The 12,500-nt window shown below is 40.9% G+C and overlaps 1 protein-coding gene across 1 annotated transcript in view; it reads left to right on the top strand.

The window, feature by feature from the left end:
- The first annotated feature begins 12,122 nt into the window (after nt 1–12,122).
- Nucleotides 12,123–12,500, top strand: part of LOC138004077 (uncharacterized) — a 53,777-nt gene continuing 53,399 nt past the window's right edge. The window contains exon 1 of the mRNA XM_068850485.1: nt 12,123–12,245. The gene's annotated coding sequence lies outside the window, so the exon portion shown is untranslated. The remainder of the gene's footprint in view (nt 12,246–12,500) is intronic.

Here is a 12,500-nt window from a genome sequence, read left to right as displayed (position 1 = left end):
TCACACAAGTCATACCTTAAAGATACAACTGATTTTATAAATTTCATTGAACAAAGAAAGGTGAAAAAACGAACATTTCTTGTATCAATGGGCGTCGCAAATCTTTGCACAAACATACCACAGGAAGACAAACACAAAATTTAACCCCCTGATTCCTACAAAAATACCTGCGGCAAATGATTAGACTTATCCTTAAAGAAAATTCAATGAAAGACATTACCTACTTATTGTAAACCCATGGGACTGCTATGGGAACCAATCCACGCAATTTGGTAGAAAAACTAATACCAGAAATCAGATTCACAAGAAAGGGCTCAGGGCTTAAAGGAAATAACAAAACACAAAAAGATATTTCACCTTTTGTGACACAATACCAGCCATCAGTGTCAAACCTAAAAGAAGCTTTACTCAGAAAATGGCATTTAATTCAAAAGCAACCCCTAGCCTACTTTGCCAAATTTTTAAAGAACCACCTATCATTTCACACAAAAAAGGAAAATCCTTAAAGGATCTGCTTGTTAGAGCAAAAATATATACAAAACAAATTCATGCGTCCCGTTTGCCGAGAGTGCTCAATGCCGTGAGGTAGAGCTAAATGCACAAACAGGTTACGGGACTATATTTAGTTTAGTTACTCATGGGTTTCACGCCGAAGCGATCATCAGACTAAAAGCTAAATACCAATGTTCTACTCTACTTAATGGTACTACCGCGGAGGTTCTTGCTCTGGTTGGCTGCGTAGAATTTGTTTTCATGCCTGCATTTGGTTACTAATTCAGAATGTTTATTCAACAATCCCGGGTCTTTTGAAGTAAGAATGCAGACTGAGCTTTTCAGCCAAACAAAGGTTGCATTTAGAAGGTGGCCATTATATGAGCGTGCGTGTTTTACAATGCCCCATTTGATTTGGAAATCAGTGCCGTTGTTTTTAAGATCCCAAATGTGTTTCGAAAGCGCCGTGCTATTTGCTTGTTTGGCCATAGTTAAGTTAGTGGAGTCCACTAACTATGTCCACTAACTATGGTTTGGCATAGTTAAAGGACGAATTATGGTTGTTATAGCGCGCCTTAAATTCCTGCTCAGTCATTCCGATGTATGTTTTACATCACCGGATGATGGTTGAGTGAGCGTAGCGTGATAAACAATGCTGCGCGTAAGGAATGCGCCTTCTAGAGGACAATGCTCTTTCTTTTTGCAATTACAAGATTTAGCAGAGGTGTTACTGGCGCTATTCAGGATTTTGCGGTTGTGGTTTTTTATCACGCTAGACATGTTGGACATGCAGCTATAGCTGACTTTGGTGTTATTTCTGTTAAGTAAACTACTAAGCCCTGTGTATCCCTGTATATACTAAGCCCAGAGCACTCTCGGCAAACGGGACGCTTAACTTTTTTTGCATATTCCTGCTCCTATTCTTTGCTAGAGCACTCTCGGCCCCGCGAGCCAACGATATGGAACCACTCCAGTTCGACTACTCCATGAAAAATATCCCTATTCCGTCGGAAACGGCCTACAAGACCAGTCTACTCGAGAAAGTGGAAAGCGTAATAAAACGGATGCGATGGAAGGCGTTCTTTTTCCTTAACCCGGGATCACATCAACGAGAACCGAATAGATTTAACTTGAAGTTTGAGGGGGACATGTTTAAACTTGTTGAGAACATCAAGTTTAAACGCTTCAGGGACGATTTCCAGGACAAGCTAAGGAACGACTTAAGAACATCAACAAATGTAGTAATCTATTCGTGCCCGCGGACAAAACGAGGAACTTTTACGAGCTAGAGAAGAGCCAGTATGAAAAATTGCTGCGTGAAAATGTCACAAAAACATACAAGCGCATATTGCCGCCAAGCTCAACATCGGTGATCGCATAGAGAAAACGAGTGCCAGGCAAGCGTTCATCACTCTGAAGGACCACAAGGACCACTTCAATAACAATCCAAAGTGCAGACTTATAAATCCGGCAAAAACAACCTCGGATTTAATTGTAAGCAAATTAAACAAATCTTGGATAAAGTGAATGACACGATCAGGATGAGGACTATGTATAATCAGTGGAAAAGCACAAAATCGGTCATTGACTGGTTCAATACCATAAGAGATAAGGGCAGGCACTCCTTTGTCGTAATCGACATCGTGGACTTCTATCCCTCGATATCCGAAGTGTTGCTGGGCAACTAAGGCGTTGGAATTCGCAAAACGCTACACTACCCTTACAGATGAGGATATCGAGATCATAAAGCATTCTAGAAAAACATTGTTGTTTGACGGGGATGAGCCATGGGTCAAAAGAGGGAACTCGCCAATGTTTGATGTAGCAATGGGTAGTTATGATGGGGCTGAAGTCTGTGAATTGCTCGTTCTGTACGCGCTGCACACACTGTCGACCAAGTATCCTCATGCCAACATCGGCTTGTACAGAGATGATAGCCTGGCTGTCTTCAGAAGCACAAACGGGAGAGTACTAGATAAGATCAGAAAAGAGTTCACCAAAGTAACTCGGGCTCAAGATCACAGTTCAAAGCAACCTAAAGGTGGTGGACTACTTGGATATTACGCTCAACCTGGAATCCGGAAAGTATCACCCCTACGGAAAGCCAGGCAATGATCCTCCTCTCTACATCACTGCCAAGTCCAACCGCCCACCCTCCATCATAAAAGAGATCCCGCGCTCCATTGGTAGGAGGATATCGGCTTTGTCTTCTGACCGGGACCAGTTTAACAACGCAGCAAAAGTTTACAACCAAGCCCTCAGGACAAGCGGATACAACAAGAACATCCAATACACCGAAAACACCCAAGCCAGCCAGCGAAGGAAAAGGAACAGATGTAGAAAGATAATATGGTTTAACCCACCTTTCAGCACTGAAGAATGTGCAAACTAATGTAGCACAATCGTTCCTTCGCCTTGTCGATAAACATTTTGGATACACAGAGTCTAGTATAGTTTCAGTTTAACAGAAATAACACCAAAGTCAGTTATAGCTGCATGCCCAACATGTCTAGCGTGATAAAAAACCACAACCGCAAAATCCTGAATAGCGCCAGTAACACCTCTGCTAAATCTTGTAATTGCAAAAAGAAAGAGCATTGTCCTCTAGAAGGCGCATGCCTTACGCGCAGCATTGTGTATCGCGCTACGCTCACTCAACCATCATCCGGTGATGTAAAAACATACATCGGAATGACTGAGCGGGATTGTTGAATAAACATTCTGAATTAGTAACCAAATGCAGGCATGAAAACAAATTCTACGCAGCCAACCAGAGCAAGAGCCTCCGCGGTAGTACCATTAAGTAGAGCAGAACATTGGTATTTAGCTTTTAGTCTGATGATCGATTCGGCGTGAAACCCATGAGTAACTAAACTAAATATAGTCCCGTATCCTGCTTGTGAGCAAAAATATAAGGTTTTATACTTGTTCTCACACAGGAAGGGAATCAGTGTGGCTTGTCACTCCTTGCGTTTCAATTGTGAGTGCCATCAATCGAACAGGGTCCGTGGTTTTCAGTTTGTTGCTAAAGATAGCGTGACCGGAGTTAGGGAGCTTAGGCACGCGATGTTTCTGAGCATCCCGAAGTGAACATTCCGCATGCGAGAACAATAGTGTGTCCCAGATTTTTAAACTAATCATCTCTAATGGAGAAAAGATCCGATCCTTAGCAGTATAAATGTAGTTGTGAGAAGACAAGTTAAAAGGGAAAACACCTCACTTTCGGTTGGCGTCCGCGTCTTAAAAACGTCACGCGCTCAATTAGATCTCTAATTTATGAAACAACGACAGCGACGGAAGCGCCATAGATGAAACAATTAGTTTCGCATGTAAAAAACAATAGCTGCTCCATCTCTTTTGTCCGAACGTTTTTTTTGCTGCGTGACAGCAACGTGAAATGTTACTCGATCTGCGGCTTTTGGAGAACGTCCACACGTAGCGCTGCGAATATTTTGTCTTTCCGAACCGGCGCCAGCTTCGTTTATAGCAGATTCCTTTTTGGAGAACTTGCACGCGTTTTTCCAATTTAAAGAATTGGAATAATTGACCTCTTTAGCTTGTACGTTTTGTTTTCCTATTTCAGACCGCGTGATTGTTACTTTCACAGTTTCTTTCAAATGCCGTCTTATGCACCTGTATATTTATGAATAACTTATGAAAAACAAAAGGAGAATTCCCTTGAGAACATCACGTAGGACAACAAAACGTACAAGCTGGAGGTCAATTGCGAAGTGATATTTATATTTTTACATGTATTTTTAGACTAAGCCGTTACGTAAGTTCTCTAATGAGTCCCGAAAAGATAACGGCTCTGATTCAAGTCTTTTATTGGTTACGCTAGCCACACGACTGGAACTTGTCTCAGTTGTTTCAGCAAGCGCCACAGGTGTGCGGATTGCTGTGCGGGAAGTCGCGGGATCAAAACTCCGACCGGACAAACATTCAGGGTCTTGAAATAACTGCATTTCAACGTAATGACATCTGTAAATGGTTAGACTCTCTAGTCTCTAGTCTCGGATAAGGACGATACTCCATAGGCCCAGGGCACAACACTTCAACGTTCATAACCCTGTGAGAGGTAAAAGACACCCACACGCTATTCGCAAAGAGAAGGGAATGGAGTTCCGGTTGTTGTGGTCTGTACTCTGTGGTATGTCATGGATGGGAGGGTAAACGCTGTGAAGTCGACCTGTTTAAGGGAGGCTGTGTCCTATTTTCGACTCTCCATGGGCATTGTCCCCTAAATGTATAAACGATGAATGAATGAATGAGCGCGAGAAGAGAAAGTTTTTTAACCCTTTAATTTAAAATTCATATTTACCAGCCATATAGCAAGTAGCGTGTAAGAGTAAAACAAGGGGAAAAGAAGACCAGTGGTGGTGGTGGTAGGTGATTGCTTGGAAAAACCACACGCAACATTCTCACAGCCAATCAGTGATTATATAAATTATATTTGGTTACACGCATTTTCCCGCGCTTTTGCACCGGCTGCATTAATTCCAGGTGATCTGGTGACGTAATTTGGAGGACTCGGAAGAAAGATTTTAACGCCGTATCCCACAACCGCGCGCGGTTGTTGTTTCCAAACTCCCTGCGGTACTTCCATCGCCAAAACTCAACAGATCATTCCGTGTCTACCACATTTCCTGTTACTGAATGAACATTCAAGTAGAACCGACGAGATCTAACCTCGCCTCTGTCATGTTGAATTCAAAAATAGGGCCGCGCGCGGTTGTGGGATACGGCGTTAAATTTTTTCTTCCCAGTCCTCCGAATTACGTCAACAGATCACCTGGTTTCTTTGAGTTATAAATGGCTTAATTGGTGATGTCTCCCTTGTTGTGATTGGCCGAAGGGGTTGATTTGGTTTGGGTTGAACTGAATTCAACCCAGAAAAAAATTGAAACCGTAAAAGAGAAAGAAGCGGCAATTTTAAAAACAAAACCATGAATATCTTGGTGCAATGCGTTCATGTCCTTAAGCCACAATTATTTTACATAACGGTAACTGATCTAACTGGTCTTTGCAACTAAAGTATTGCACTGGAAACCAAAATACAGCTGAAACACATTTGGAACAATTCTTATTCCTTGTCTTCTTATTATTATTAGTATTACTGTCATTTTTTGTCTTTTTTTCTGGGGGGGTGGGAGGGGAGCGAAAGACTGAGTTTTGCTTGAAAACCCAGAGACATTGACCACTAGCCGCAAGTTAAGACGACATGGTTGAATAAGCTTGTTGTTGTAGTTCGAGAAGTGATGCGTTACATTCAATTATTTTTCTAGATATTTATGTTATTCAAAGTGAAATCACCAGAGCCTTTTTTGGTTGACTTAAGGTGCAAAAATACTGCTGCTCCAGCCACAATACACAGCAACACCAATACACCTGCTATAGTTCCCCCAGCAATGGCGCCTGTATAAGTCTTCTCAGATTCCCCTAAAAATGAAGAAGAAATAATTGTTTGCATTGGAATTGAGCTTAATCTAAGAAAGATTAAAATGGATACCACCAATGAAATTGAAAACTAAAGTGGTGAGAGCGAATGATAAGACAGAGGCGTAAACCCGAAGAAATCAGATGAAAAAATGCTAAACATCTTGTCGATATTATGGAACAAGCGTGCAGATTGGCAAAGAGGAAGGGCAGATAAACTGAGATCATGATCAAGAGAAAACGGCGTTTGTCAATCCAATCCCCAATTAAGTTGTAAAATACGAAGCTCGTACCTTCATTTTTTGGTGATTCCGTGTCAGGAGATGATGTAGACGTTGAAGGAGAGGTTGAACCTGATAAAGTCAATACAAAAAGTGTGGCGTCTTGACGAAGTAAACGCAAATAATGTCACTGTTCTATTAAAAAGGAAAACCGAAAAAAATGAACCGCGCGCGCTTCATCCTAAAGCCGGGGATCAACCCTTTTCATTCAATTAATTTATTCGGTGTAATCTTGTCACCATACTTCCACCAATGGCAACGATCCTCCGCCTCCTACATAAACTACTAACATCCCACAATCCCTGCCCTCAATTCGCTGTGACGAAAGGCGAATGCTCATAACTCGTCCGGACGGATTATGCGTCTTTCGTATAAAACGGCCATTAACTACTAAAACAGTAATGGCCGAAGAGCAAATGCAAAAGAACTTCAAGGCAGCAAGAATGGGAGAAATTGAAGAAGATTGAAATAAATTGGAATTAGAGTTTTTGAAAACTGTTCGGCCTGTCTGGACTGAAAGTTCCTTGCAGTTTATGACTGTTTCTGATAACTTTAATTATATATGCTCAACAAACAGTTTTTTTTTCTCACGAAGATTGATTTGTGTTGTTTGAAAGTGATATCTGGGTTGATGTCACGTTGCATAGCAAGTTGGAGCGAAAAGAACTGCTCTGCCTTGACACAGAGTGTCCCGTTAACCTACTTTAAAACATGGTGGTTTTTCAGAGAGGCTAGTATTATGGTATTGGAATACCTGTTGCGGAGGCTGTGACGCTTGTGTCAGACACCTCGGATGCTGCCGCTAACAACTGTGTAATGGTACTGACAGTGGCCTCATTGGTCATTGCTGGAGATGCCGTCATCCTCGTTGTAGAGAGGTCGGAAGGAGTCACTGAATGATTGGTCGCTGGTGTACGGACGAGGGATGATGTTGGAGTTACGGTGGTCATGAGGCCGAGAGTTGTAATGGTAACGTAAAAAGAAGTCACTGTGGAATCTGCAACATAGGTGACGTCAGAAGTAGTAGACAAGTACGATGAAATGCCACTGGAGGCAGTTGATATCGATGACGAGGTCGTGGTAGCTCTTGCAGGAGTTGTTGCTGTCGGATACACGGTTCTAGCCGTAGTGGTATAAGGTACTGTCGATGGCGAAGTGGTGACTTCAGAGGATATTGTTGTGGGTGCTTGATTCCCCCATCTCCTGGCGCCGATGTGTTCGGAACGTAATCTAAATTTAAAGTTTGGAAACTGTCATGGTGTGTCTCACTAAGATGTCGACAAATTCATGGCGTATGAAAAAAAAACTGAACTTTGTATCCCTTTTTTGTTAAAGCGCTTAAAAGCCCCAATTCTACATTCAATATAACCACGGAAAAGGAAAAGAAGGTATCTAAGTTTTGAAATGATTTGTATGACTTGCATATATTCTGTTCTTCAAAGTTCCGGTTAGGTTAGGGTTATTCTTTGTCTATTTTAAGGAAGGTGCCTCTAATTAATTCAAAAGTGCTTTAAGCGGTTTTTTTAATATGAGGCAAAAGCAGATCTCAGCAAATGCTATTGAAATCGAAAAGGAAAATTGGAACTTACCGTGACGCATTTTTCAGAGATAATTAATCAACAATATTTGTAAAAGCTTTAAAACAAAAAACAATGTATGGCGTTCGTTTCCAAGTTGAAGCTTACTTATCTCTGAAAAATTCATGGTTACCCCCAATTTTCTTTTTGGATTCGAAGAGCACTTGCTAAGTTCTGCTCCCTCATTACATGTATAGCTTTAACCGCGCAAAAATATCCTTGTATTTATAGTAAGCACCACCCATAAGAGACCCGAGTATCTCGGGATAAGCAGAACGTATGCAAAATAACAATAGTAGGCACCGTCCTTAATATTATTTGTCTAAAGTCGAGCTATTTCGGCAAACGAACCGTTTTCATAGTAGATTCTCTTGCTTGTACCTTATCCCGATTACAAACTAATAATGGGGATCAATGTGTCGACATAAACTCAGAATTCTCTTTAAGCCGGAACAAAAATTATTACCCATGTCACACCGCACTCCCCACCAGCAAGAACTCGAACAGACAACTGACATCGAAGAACTCGATGAACTTGAAAGAGTTGAATCCATGCTGACTTCAAATGATGCTAACGACAGAGAGCTCGTGCTGTCTGGAGAATACTTATATGATGACGACCACGACAATGACATCGATGAGGACGATGATGATGTCGTCATATCAAATGACGATGAGGACATTCGATCGTCTGAGGAAGTTGAAGAGATAAATTGAAATTTTCAGTTCATAAGACATAACACTACACTTGCTGTATCTTTTACATGATCTCATTTGCCCTTTTGCAATAAAGCAAGCCCGACTTTTGCGGGAGAATACTGAAAGGAACTAGCTAAAAGAAAATAGCGGTCCAAAAAAACACTTCTTTAACGGATAAAGCAGGAAAACAAACTAATTATACGAAAGCTAACTGCCTTTTTCCTAGGAAGGTATTCAGTTGCAGGGAACTACAACAAAGTAGTAGATCGCAGTTTCAAAGTACTGTAACAGTCAAATTCATCATCTAAGTTGCCGGATCAGCGATTAAAGTGAGGGAAGGGGACAGGGTAGGGTTATGGTTCATTTTCATCAAATACCAGAAGATCATGTGTGGCCGTCCCTCGATCACTTTCATTTCAGTTTCTACGTAAGCAATAGAGGACGTTTTCCGGGTGTCATAGCCTCATCTAAACACTCGGGGGAGTCGGGAGAATTCTTGACAGTTATGCAAACCCGAGACGCAACCGAAAAAAGTCCTCTATTACTTCTATAAAATATTTCTCAAAGATAGTTCGACAAATGAAGGAAAATGCTGGGGTTTTTTTTACTTGTTGATTGAAACAGATTTTCTCGATACACGCTCATATACCAGCCAATAAAAACGCGCGTCTGACAACACATAACCAATCAACATTCGTGTGATGTCACAGCCGTGTTTCCATACTCTCATCTTAACACAACTATTGACCAATCATGGAGAGTGTGCGTACTATCCTAATTATTTTATATAACAAATAGATTCCATGTTGCCGCACGTGTGTTCAGTAATAGATCAAAGAAGACGTCAAAATGTAGTAAGAACATCAGTGACACACTCGGCTATAGCCTCGTGTGCCACTTTTTTTTCCTTAACAAATTTTGACGTTTTTTGTGACCAATTACTGAACAGACGCACGGCAACATGGAATCTATTTGTTTTACATGATAAAGAATTATTTTTATGATGACGTCAGCTGTTCATCTGCCTTGGTGAGAGCCAATCAAAATGCCTGCGTTATCGTATACAAGCAATTTCAAGCTGAGATAATGCTTTGTTTATAGTGGAAGTGCATGCTCTTAGCTATCAAGCTAGTTCACAGTCATCCCACTTTTGATAATCTGAAAGTAACAATTGAAACTTAACAGAAACATGATTAAGAACCCCAACAAAGCGTGGTAAGATTGAATCCCGCACAACCGGAAACAAATCCAAATCAGAGATTTAAACCCGGGGATTTGAACGGGATTTGAACTCGGGGCAACCGCATGCAAACCCAACGACCTAACCACTGAACCACGCCCGCCTCCCAGGTTGACTTGATGGCTCAATTGGTAGAGCACTGCACCGTTATCACTTAGGCCCATTTTCAGCCTCCCCTCCCAGGCTCATTTCTTCTTGAGTAACGTTTATGACAAATAGAATTGGAACATCTTCCCATGGTGCATTGCACGGCGTTTTTTACTAAAGGCCGTTTATCATTTCGATTTCCCCAATTTTTAATCTGTTTTCTTTTTCTTCCTGTTTTGAACGCTGTCGACTCACGAATGGAATGAGTCTTTTTCATCATGATGTATTCGTTTTTCCGTTTTGTTTAACATATATTCAAGCAAAATCTTCGGCATTGTCGGTCGTCATCACCTTCCAAAAGTTCATTGTTACGAAGATGACTCCCAGCTTTATTTATCGTTCAACCCAAGCTGTGCTGTTAGTCAAGACGAAGCAACTAGATCAATGGAAACCTGTATCTCGGATGCTAAGCAGTGGATGACCGCGGATAAACTCATGCTCAATGACGACAAAACCGAATTTATTGTAATAGCATCACGACATCTACTGAAAAAAACTGCTATTAATACTATCAGGGTCGGAGATTGCGATGTAGGCAAAGTGTCTGTAGTGCGGAATTTGGGCGCGTGGTTCGATGATCAACTTACTATGGCCGTACACATTACCAAAATATGCAGTGCCGCTTTCTATCACCTACACAATATTAGACCATTAGGAAATACCTTTCAATGGATTCAGCTGCGACTCTTATCCACTCCTTTATTAGTAGCCGAATAGACTACTGTAATAGTCTATTATACGGTGTGCCTAAGTGCCACATTGACAAATTGCAGAGAGTTCAAAATGCAGCCGCCAGACTCGTTGTTATGCAGGACAAGTTTTGCCATATTACTCCAGTGCTCCATCAGCTGCATTGGCTTCCTGTTTTATTTCGTATTAATTTTAAGGTTTTACTTTTAACTTTCAAAGCCATTCGCAAATTAGCACCGTCCTATATCAACGATCTCGTCAAAATTAAGCCTTTAAATTCAAGATATGGACTGCGGTCTAACGACGGAATACTGCTATCTCATCCGAATTTTACACCTGTAACAACCCTGGGCGACCGTGCTTTGGTTGCTTCGGCACCAAAACTTACCTTCAGATATTAGAATGGCCAAATCTGTTGACACTTTTAAAAAACTTTTAAAGACGCATCTTTTTAGTAAGGCTTTTTATCCTTAGTTAGCTTGGCTTTTAATATTTTATACAACACATGATGTAATTAGTATTTATTATTTGTTATTTTATTCCGTGTATTGTTGTAATGCGCAGTTGATCATCTCGCTATGGAAACTGCGCAATATAAATTTGTAATTTATTTGTAATTTGTTATTACTTACAAGGACCTTTGATGCATGGGAAAAGCTCAAAAACGGCTTATAAAAATTCGATCTTCGTTGGAAAGGTTTAAGACTACTATGATCACTAATCTTCACATGGGTTTTATCCGTTTTGAAGTTGTTTTTCCTATTAAGTAGTCCTTATGATTGGAACTCTTAAGCCCTATTATGTTGAAATTAAATTGAGCTTTGAGCTTCGTAATGAGGATTGAACTTGTTTTTTGAAAACTCTCAAGTTATCACTTCTTATCGAATGGCAAAAAGATGAGCCAATCATTACGCGAAGAAACACATGAAGCCGGCGTTAGGCGGGAAAACGGGTGGGAGCGAGGCTATAGACCTTTTTCATAATGGCGGCCCAATATAATATTCTTTTGTTTTAATGCTAATAAGCCTAGCTAGATTCGCTGCGATGAGCGAAATTCAAAAGAATATGTTAACCAAAATGAGGCCAGTCGGTCCAATTGACATAAATACGATAGATTATTAAATCGGTCACCATTTATGAAAGTGGTCTATAGACCGTATTCATAAATGGCGGCTAAGTAATTATTCTTTTGTGTTTATGCTAATCATCCTAACTAGCCTCGTAAACACGAGCAAAATTCAAAAGAATTTTTGTTCCAAATTGAGGCTAGTTAGAATGATTAGCACAAAGACAAAAGAATAATTTTCTTGACCGCCATTTATGAATACGGTCTATTGCTTTCACTACTGATGGGCTAAAAATATGGCTCTAGATTTGTGAGAAAATCACTGAGCGTTTTCACTCAAACCAAAGAAACTGAGAAAGCACTTTCGGCATTCGAATGTTTGAAAGCAATCACTCACCATAAGAATCGCTGCATCTGCACACGTAGGAGCAAGTTGACAGTAGTGAAGATGACGACAGCAAAACTGTACTTCTGGAAGAACGGAAGCTGGCACTTGCGCTGACTGAAGAAAAACTGGCATTGTCTGAAAAGCCGTAGAGATAACAGATAGAAACGTTGCCTTCAAAATCTGAAACCTTCAGTAGCAGCAGCGCTGTTGTCACTGGTTACAGAAGCAGGTTGAGTATTTTCTTGGTAGCTCACAAAGTGTTGACACCTTTAATAATTATTAGGGAGCTTAAGCACGCGCGTTTTTGAGATGCGGACGGCAACCGGACGATAACATTTCGCGTGCCAGGGCAGTGGTGTCTCCCAGATTTTTATACCAATTATCTCTAATGGAGAAAAGACACTTGACAATGTAAATGTGGTTATGTGAATACAAGTTAAAGGGGAAAACAGCTCACTTCCGGTTGCCGCCGCGTCTCAAAAAT

The sequence above is a fragment of the Montipora foliosa genome, chromosome 1 (assembly GCF_036669935.1).
Source record: "Montipora foliosa isolate CH-2021 chromosome 1, ASM3666993v2, whole genome shotgun sequence".
Lineage (NCBI taxonomy): Eukaryota > Metazoa > Cnidaria > Anthozoa > Scleractinia > Acroporidae > Montipora > Montipora foliosa.
Note: the sequence above shows the minus strand (reverse complement) of the source record. Positions and strands in the feature narration are given on the sequence as shown.